Raw genomic sequence first — 9,675 nt, forward strand, 5'->3', positions numbered from 1 at the left:
TTTTATATATTTTCTTTACATACAGTAGAAATGGAACTTAAGATGTCATTAAATCCAACAGCTTGGTTTCCCTCTGGGCGGTTACTACTGGGTTCCTATCCAATTTTTGGAGGCCTCATTTTTATGAGGCCACACACACAAAAAAAGATGTCATTAAATCCAATCTCCGGCATCTAGGAGAGTCTGCCTAAAACCAGCTCAAGCTGAACAATAAACAGTGGTCAAGTCCCAAATTTAAATAATCAGAGAAGATTAACTCCACCTCCATTGGCACCCAGTTAGGAAATTCTTTCAAATGTGTAACTCAGCACAACCCCGTGCACCCTGTGAACATTAATAATCATGAAATTAATATTTAACCAAAACCCCTCTGTTCAGATCCTCAAGGCTGGTGTATCCTCCAAATAAAAGATGTGCATCTCATCCACAAATCAGCACTCCATCATCTTCCCAATTTTTCCCTCTCCCCTCCCCATACACATACTGCTCTCTGCATTGAGGCTTATTTCCCTTTATGCTCCCAACAGTTTATCCACATTATTTTTCTTGTTTTGCAGTCAGCTGCTGTTTTGTATGTGAAACCAGAAGTTCCTGTCATGCAAATCACATCATGGGTATCCAAAGTCAGCATCTTCCATGTGACTCCGAGTCCCATGCTAACTTGATCTACTGGGGATTCAAACATCTACAAAGAAAGAGGTACTTGGGTATAAGTCCTCAGAGTCATGTGTAAGTCATCCTTTAAGGTTTAAAAATAACCAGAGCAGTGGTTCTCAGAGCCTGGTCCCTGGCCTATCAGCATCTTCTGGCAACTTGTTAGAGGAACAAATTCTTAGGCACCATCCCAACCCAGACCTTCAGAATCAGGAATACTTGGGGTGGGGTGGTGTTTGAATAGGCCCTCCAGAGGATTGTGATGCACACTGAAGTGTGAGAACCACTGTATAGATTTTTAATTTTACTGGAATTTGAAACAGTCTGGCAAAACCATTGCCATAATGAAATGAAATTGTTTCTTGTCTCTGTTTCTGGTCATGACCTGGATACACAGATTTACAGGCAGACTTGCCTGAGCTTTTAGGCTGAACCTAACAGAGTTGTTGTACTCCCAGGTTTAGTCATCTCTTTGCTCCAGGAAAGACTGCCCCTTGAGGAGGAAAAGACCCATATAGAACTAATGGGAAGTTTAGAAATATCATTTTCATTCTAACCTACATTTTTGTTGGCTCCACATCTCCATCTGCATGTGGAAAGAGCTTCCAGTGGGCTCAGCTGAGTAAAACCACCACAGTGTCTCCTAGATGTTTTAAATGCTTGCTTCCGGATCACTGGACCCAATAAAATCTGGGGCAACAAGCTCATCCCACCTATTTGCCTGACTTTAGCCATGGTTCGGAGGGCGCTGTTATATACTGTTGCTTGCTATTAGCATCCTCCTCCCTTCATTGGTATGACTCATCTTCTGGCACTCGATCCTTTCAACAAGAGGATGGACTTTTAATCATAGTACAAAACACATGATTCTCTCTTATGACATTTATTAAAACTTCTTTTCCAAATCTCCCTAAAGATTGTTGCCAGGGGTGGTGACTCCTCTCAGATGCTCATCTTGAAACTGAAAGTGCCCTCTAAAAGGGGGTGGAAGGGATATTTTTAACTTGAGGAAATGTCTTCCACTACTGTGGAATCTGGAAATAAATGCAGGAGGCTATCTTCAAACCAAGGCTGTGTAATTAGGCACTTCTGATGAAAATGACAGTCCGCAGGTGGCATACCACTTTGGAGGTATGATCACAAAACCATCCTTCTCAGGAGATAAGGTAGAGGCCTTTAGTACTTAAATTAGTTTATCGTTAATTTGCCTTTGATTTTGGTGTAACATTTGCCCACTAGGAGGTAGAGAGTTGATGAGTTGAAAGTCACTGTTTTGCATAAGAGCTACTTTCGCTTCAGCAAATCTGTAGAACTGGCATGCCTATGAACTCTGCATAGTTCACACAGCAGACTCTGAAATACTAGTACACTGTAAGGGTCTTAGCTGTGGGAGGGGACATTTGGATTTGGAATACTGGTGTTCCCAGTAACGATTCCTTCACAAACATTTTCCCTCGCACTTGCAAACATTTCTTGGTACTGAGAGGGAGACATCCTTATAATCAGGGTGTAACTCTTACAAAAGAGTAACTTCTGTTTTCAGAGATTATCCTGTGTCTGCTGTTTCTCAAAATAAATGGCCCAAAATGTCTTTATGCCAAAGAGGCACATTTGGAGGTGCCATATTCTGCTCTCCTTCATTGTATATTAGAATCCTTTGGGGAGGTTCTAAGAAATCCTGATGCCCAGGCCATATTCCACACCAATGAAATAATCTCTGGGAGCAGGATCCAGGTATCAATATCTTATAATCTCCCCAGGTGAGGCCAATGTGCAGACAAATTTGACAACTAGGGGGAAAAGAGAACACAGGAAGGCATCACATTTCATCCACCACCTCAATTTGTCCAAATCCTGTTCCTTCCAGTGAATAGAAATTGCAGCATCTCTGCCTAGACATTATGCTGGAACATAAGACATCCTGAGAAAAAGATGCATTATGCTATTTGGGGATTGAGTGTGAAGATAAGCCTCAATCAGAAATCCCAAAGTGAGCAGCTTCCCTACCTGCCTTCAGGCTCTGTTTTTATAAATTCCTACTAAGCTATACTCTTTATCTTGGAAGAATTGTTCTTAACCTTGGTTGCACATTAAAATCACTAGAGGAGATTTTAAACTCTCAGTGCCCAGGCCACACTGCAGTCCATTTAAATGGATTGGAGGAGTGGGGAGTGGCGGGGAGGAGGTGGTCATTGTGGTATGTGTTTTTTTTAATTGAAATTTGTGTTGAGATCATTATAGATTAATGTGCAGTGGTTTTAATTTGCATTTCCCTAATGGCTAATGATGGTGAGAATCTTTTCATGTGTTTGTTTGTCATCTATATATCCTCCTCAGTGAACTATCTGGTCATATATTTTGCCCATATTCTAATTAGATATTTATATTTTTACTATTGAGTTTGAGCATTCTCTAGCCTAGTTACTTTGTAACATATAAGGTTTGCCAATATTTTCTGCCAGTCTGTGGTTTGTCTGATTCTCTTCACAAGGGCTTTCACAGAGCAAAAGCTTTTAATTTTCATGAATTTACCCATTTTCCCTTTTATGGATTGTGCTTTTGGTATAAAGTTTAAGAACCTGCTACCTAGCCCTAGATCTTGAAGATCTTCCCCTATGTTTTCTTCTAAAAGTTTATAGTTTCACATTTTATATTTTTAACTATGATTCATTTTTAGTTAATTTTTATACAGGATGTGGGATTTAGATCTAGGGGTTTCATTTTGTTTTGTTCCTGCCTATTGATGTCTAAGCATCAGTATTTTTTAACAGCTATCCAAGGTTATTTTAATATGCACTCAAGGTTGAGAACCAGTGGCCTGGTGATTGAAGGACACGCCTGTTAGAAACTGAATCCTAAGATCTTTTCATGAGCGTCACAATAAGGTTAAAAAAGAATACAGAAATGTGTGCTTTTAGCATAGCACTGTCCAATAGAAGTACATCAATTTAAATTTTCTAGTAACCCATTAAAATTAAAACTAGGTAAAATTAATTCTAATATATTTTATTTAACCCCATATATCAACGAATTATTTCAACTTGTAATCAAAATACAAATAACTGAGACATTTCGCATTCTTTGTTCTGAAATAAGTCTTTGAACTACAGTGTGTATTTTACATTTATAGCACATCTTAATTGAACTCACCACACTCAAGTATTCAACAGCCACATGTGGTTATGGCTACCAAGTTGAAAAATACAGTTTTAAACCAAGACAGTCTTGTTCCCTACCCCCTGTTCTTTGCATGTTCACTGACTGAATATTAAATTTCTGCACCACTCTACCTGGCATAAATGTAAGACTACTCACTTCAAATAATAGAGGTTGTATTTAGAAAACCCGTTTCTGCTTACGGCAGGATGAAACAAATCTCTTCCAGACAAATGCACTCCTGGTGGAATATGCTGTCATAAATATTTATGTTGGACTGACAGTGATGGGCCCACAGTCTTGGAGTCATGATGTCCTCCACCAAGCTTTGATTCTTATCTTACTTTCCATCAACTAAAGTTATTAAATTCACATGAGTTTTCACAGTGTTCTAAATTCATGCGGGCCTTGTTTATAGATGGAACTGTGCAGCAGTGCGGGTGGGACAAGGTAAATCTTACATGTCATCATTTACTGTCTAAGGAACAAAGAGCTGAGCAGGACTGATTTCCACTCTACAAATGAAAGGATGCCAGTTTAAATAAGTGGACCCTTAGCCATATGACATGGACTAGAACAGAGTTTCTCATGCTTAGCACAGTTGACATTTTGGATTGGACCATTCTTTGTTGTGGAGGGTTGTCCTGTGCACTGTAGGAGGTTTAGCATCATCTCTGGTTTCTACTAGCCACACATTCTACAGTGTAACAACCCAAAATGTGTTCAGACATTTTTAGATGTCACCTAGAGGTCAACATTTCCAGAGATGAGAATCACTGAGCTAGAATAAATTAATTTCTGATTCGTGTATGCTTGTGTGTGTGATGGGGGGAAGGAGGGTGTATTTTTGGCCTAATTTGAAATTTTACATGACTAACTGCATTTGAACTGTTAAAAGATAAACTGGGGCATAATAATTTTTATGAGCTTATTTGAGCAAAAATCAATTCAAATTGTGCAGTATCCAATCTAACAGATAGAAAGGGGCTCTAAGGAGCTGTACAAAATGAAAGACGTTGATAGGCAGAAGGGAGCAGGAACAAGGAAGTTATTCTAGGCAAAAAAAGGAGGTTGGTTATTGCAAGGTCATTTTCCTCTAGGGGAGGGCAGGGGACTATCAGGCAGGTTATCTAACTAGCGCTGATCAAGTGATTCCTGATTGACTGGTTTAAGATTCCATTTTGGGGAGAGTTGAAACTAATTAAGTAGAAGTTTGGGGACATGGGGCTTAGCATAAGCTACTCCATTTGGGGCCTGTTGTCTTGCTTTTTTTTAACACTTCATTTCAATATTATGGAATAGTTTACTCTCCAATTTGGAGGGAAATTATGTTTTTACAAGTGCATGTGACAGTTTTTAATCAGTTATAAAATGGCACCCTTAGTTTCAGATCATGGTACTATGGACTCCTTGAGACACAGAAGTAGGATAGAGAAATTCTCATCTAATCTTTGATATAAGATTTACCTTCAAAATAGACCTCTATTCTCTGCTTGATGAATTCCTACTCCCCCTGTAAGGCCAACTCAGATGCCTCCTCATTTGTGAAGTCTTTGCTAATTTCCCAAGAAAAATGATACTTTTGTCAGAGGTCTCCTTGCTTTTTGCTGAAGCTCCGCTAAAAGCATCTATTCATTATGACTGTTGTCCTCGCACAGTGAGTGAACAAATGAATGATTACAAATGACATTACAGGTAGAAGCTGGAGGGTGAGGCACAGCCAACTCTTATTAAACCAAGAAGCTCATTTCATGTACATACAGACAACAGACAGACCAAAAGTATCTAGTAAATAGATAATGCTTTGAGCATGGCCAAGTAGCTTTCAAAAAATTTAAAAATTAATGAAAAGGATTGACAGCATCCATAAAGAGAATACTAAAGACCAGAGTAGTTCTGTAATATGGTACTGCTCATAACCTTAAGTAAACTGGAATCAGTGTTGTAAATTCATCTGATCTCATAATCAGCAGCTTTCAAGATATATGAATTATTCACAGTAAATGTCGTTTACAGTCAATAGTCTGAATTGCCCCGGCCAGTGTGGCTCAGTTGGTTAGGCATCATCCCCTGTACTGAAGGGTTGCCAGTTTAGTTTCTAGTTGAGGTACATGCCCAGATTAAGGGCTCTATCTCCAGTGTGTGCGGGGGTGGGGGGGGGCAGGGGAGTGGGAGCGTGGTGCGGTAGCCAATCAATGTGTTGCTCTCACATCCATGCTTCTCTTCCTTCCTCTCTCTATAAAAATCAATAAAAATATTTTAGAAAAAGAGTGTGAATTAAAAAGCTATTAGGTAGAAGCTGTTGGTTTAGGTTTACAGCAGTGGCTCTCAACCTTCCTAATGCCACGACCCTTTAATACAGTTCCTCATGTTGTGGTGAGTTTAGAGACTTGGAGGCTATCTTGTGAGGAATTGAGAAGTAACTCTGACTTTTTGGTCTCATTCTGACCTGCCATTTTTTTTGGGGGGGGGGGTCTGCTAAGCTACAAATAGCAGATGACATGAAGAAGGGAAGAAACTTTAGATACCTTCACTTGAAGAAAAGGAATGAAACGTTGAGCGTGACAATCCTAATCATTGTTCAGCAGTCCTCCCCTCTTCTTCCCAAAGGGGAGCCTAAGGTTTCCCATCTAAAGGGCTGACCAGCAAAGTTGTTTTAGATTATGTCATTTAATCAACCTTGAACTTCAGCTCCCACTCTCCTTGCCAAAGAGGAACAAATGGGCAGGTCACAGCACAGATGTGTGACTGGCTCATGGGATGTTATCAGAGGCTATCCAGGGAGAAAATGCATGGTTTTGAAGCTACTGGTTCCAGACCAACTTACAAATCACAGAGAGGTGAGCATGGGGTGAGTGGAGGAGAATACGTGGGTGACGAACTTCTAGTATGGAGCAAATATACAAATACCAACTGACCACTTACTCTGTGAGAGGCATGGTAGTGATACACTACAAGCCTGTGGGAGAAACAAGACTAAGTAAGATATAGTTCCTAAAGATACAGAACTTATTTATGTTAGTTTCCACGTGGCTCTTCTTGTGACCAGCCTGACAGCACACAAACCATAGTTTTCTATTTCCTGCTCTACTTGCATTTGTTTATGTGACTCCCAACTTACAAGAGAGGAAGGATGGGAAAGATCACAGCTTCTGGACACAGCACACTTGGGTTTGGATCTTAGCCATGTTGATCACTATTTTTATAACCTTGGCCAAGTCACGTCACCTCGATGTGCCTCAGTTTCCTCATCTGTAAGGAGAGAACAATGATAGTACCTATTATGTAGGTTTGTCATAAAGATTAAATTATAATATATTTAAACTGCTTAGAACAGTAACTGACATATACTGAGCACTCAAAAAGTACTCTTATTGTAACATACCAACCAGAACCTGTATAGCCAGTATTTTGTTAAATTAACAAGTTAGAAACAATCATCATTTTTAAAATAAAAATAATAGCAGGCCATAGCAGGAAAAGGAAGATTATTTTATATGTTGAAAATATGTTTTTATTGATTTCAGAGAGGAAGGGAGAGGGAGAAAGAAATAGAAACATCCGTGATGAGAGAGAATCATCAATTGGCTGCCTCCTGCACTGGGGATCAAGCCCACAACCCAGGCAAGTGCCCTGATTGAGATTAGAACCCTGGCCTCCTGGTTTATAGGTAGATGATCAACCACTGAGGCACACTGGTGGGTGGAAGATTATTTTAAATAATGGCTTCAATAAAGATTGCAAAGACCTCATTTATAAGATGTTGAGGAAATATATTGGGTTCAAGTTCATTGTTCACATGCAGATAGTAGCCTAGTTGCCACTGAGCATGTTTATCTGTAAGTAGCAATTGACCCTGCCAAAATGAAAAAATAGATCAGGTCATGGAATGAAAACTAATAGAAATGAAATGATTTCTAGTAGTAATGCAAATAAGCAACAATAATACATATATAATTTCTTATTTTTTCTTTTTTTAAATTATATTTTTATTGATTTTTTTTACAGAGAAGAAGGGAGAGGGATACAGAGTCAGAAACATCGATGAGAGAGAAACATCGATCATCTGCCTCCTGCACACCCCCGACTGGGGATGTGCCCGCAACCAAGGTACATGCCCTTGGCGGGAATCGAACTTGGGACCTTTCAGTCTGCAGGCTGACGCTCTATCCACTGAGTCAAACCGGTCAGGGCATTCTTTAGCAAAATTTATTTGAGCTTGTTGTCATGTGTTTGAAATGTTATTTTCAAGAAGCTTGAACAGCAACTTCAAGTCCAACAAGAAAAGAGTTTTAATGTAGTCCTCTTCGAGATGGTTGCCAGAAAGGTCAGCAGAGAAGTTTCGTAATGTGAACATCTCGGCATTGCTTTCAAATTAGTGCTAGCACATGTTCTAAATACAAGAAACCAAAGACTTAGCTGTCAGAAAACTGATGATAGGGGAAAAGGGTCATGAGACCCTCTTGTAGCAAAATAATCATATCATGCTTCTCTTTTTGCTTTGCTATGCAGGAAACAAGGGTGTTAGGTGAAAGAGGAAAGAATCTTTGACCTGAGGAAGAAGAGCAAAATGTTATGAAATCGGTGTAAGCATGTGACTTTTCTGTTTGTGGTTCTGATGGGAAGAAGCAACTCATCAGCTGAAAAGAGAACAATGAAAAACAATTTGGTTCTAAAATGGCTTCAGAATATGAGTTTACATCCTTAGATCAGGATTTTGCAAACTCAGCGCTATTGACATTTGGGGCTGGATGATTATTTGTTGTAGGGGCTGCCCTATGCACTATGGGATGTTGAAGAGTATCCCTGGTGTCTCATCACTAGATACCAATAGAACCTGCCCAGACTTTGCAATTTTGAGGATCAAAAATGTCACTAGACATTGACAATTGTCTCCTTGATAGAGGGGCAAAAATCACAGCCTATTGAAAACCACTAGATCAGCGGTTCTTAACCTGTGGGTCGCAGCCCCTTTGGGGGTCAAACGACCCTTTCACAGGGGTTGCCTAAGACGATCGGAAAACACATATATAATTACATATTGTTTTTGTGATGAATCACTATGCTTTAATGATGTTCAATTTGTAACAATGAAATTGGGGGTCACCACAACATGAGGAACTGTATTAAAGGGTCGCGGCATTAGGAAGGTTGAGAACCACTGCACTAGATGGTGTGACCCAGAACAGAAGAGTTAGAGCAGTGCTTCTCAAAATATCTATAGTGAAATACAATTCTTTTTGTAAGATTCACATGAAATAAAATTATTCTGTAAGGTTGGCAAAAAGTTTCTGAATGCTCACTCTCCATTTCTGTACTTATGTGGACCAGTAATGAACAGTAGACTGGCCTAGCCTTTAGTATCACTAATTTTGATGACATTAGAGTTAAAGAGAGAAAACAATGCATTCAATCAAGTAATACTTGCCCCCATTATCCTTGGGGAATATATTCCAGGAACCCCCAATGGATGCCTGAAACTGCAGATAATATGGAGTCCTATATATACTATTTTTGTCCTATACATACATACCTATGATAAATTTCTAGGGTAGGTACAGTAAGAGATTAACTATAACTAATAATAAAATAGAACAATTATAATAATATGCTATAATAAATGCTATGTGAATGTGGTCTCTCTCACACTCTCAAAATATCTTATCCTATCTAATAATAGACAAACATGGTAATTGACTGTACCTTCACTATGCCTCCCATTGGCTAATCAGCACAATATGCAAATTAACCTCCAACAAAGATGGCAGCTAATTTACATACTGCAGGCAGGGCAGGACAGCATGAGCCGCCAGGCCCTGCCACCATCCGGGCCTGCTAACTGCGACCCAGGGCAGTGGGTGTCCT

The sequence above is a fragment of the Myotis davidii genome, unplaced genomic scaffold, assembly GCF_000327345.1.
Source record: "Myotis davidii unplaced genomic scaffold, ASM32734v1 scaffold216, whole genome shotgun sequence".
In the NCBI taxonomy this organism is placed as follows: domain Eukaryota; kingdom Metazoa; phylum Chordata; class Mammalia; order Chiroptera; family Vespertilionidae; genus Myotis; species Myotis davidii.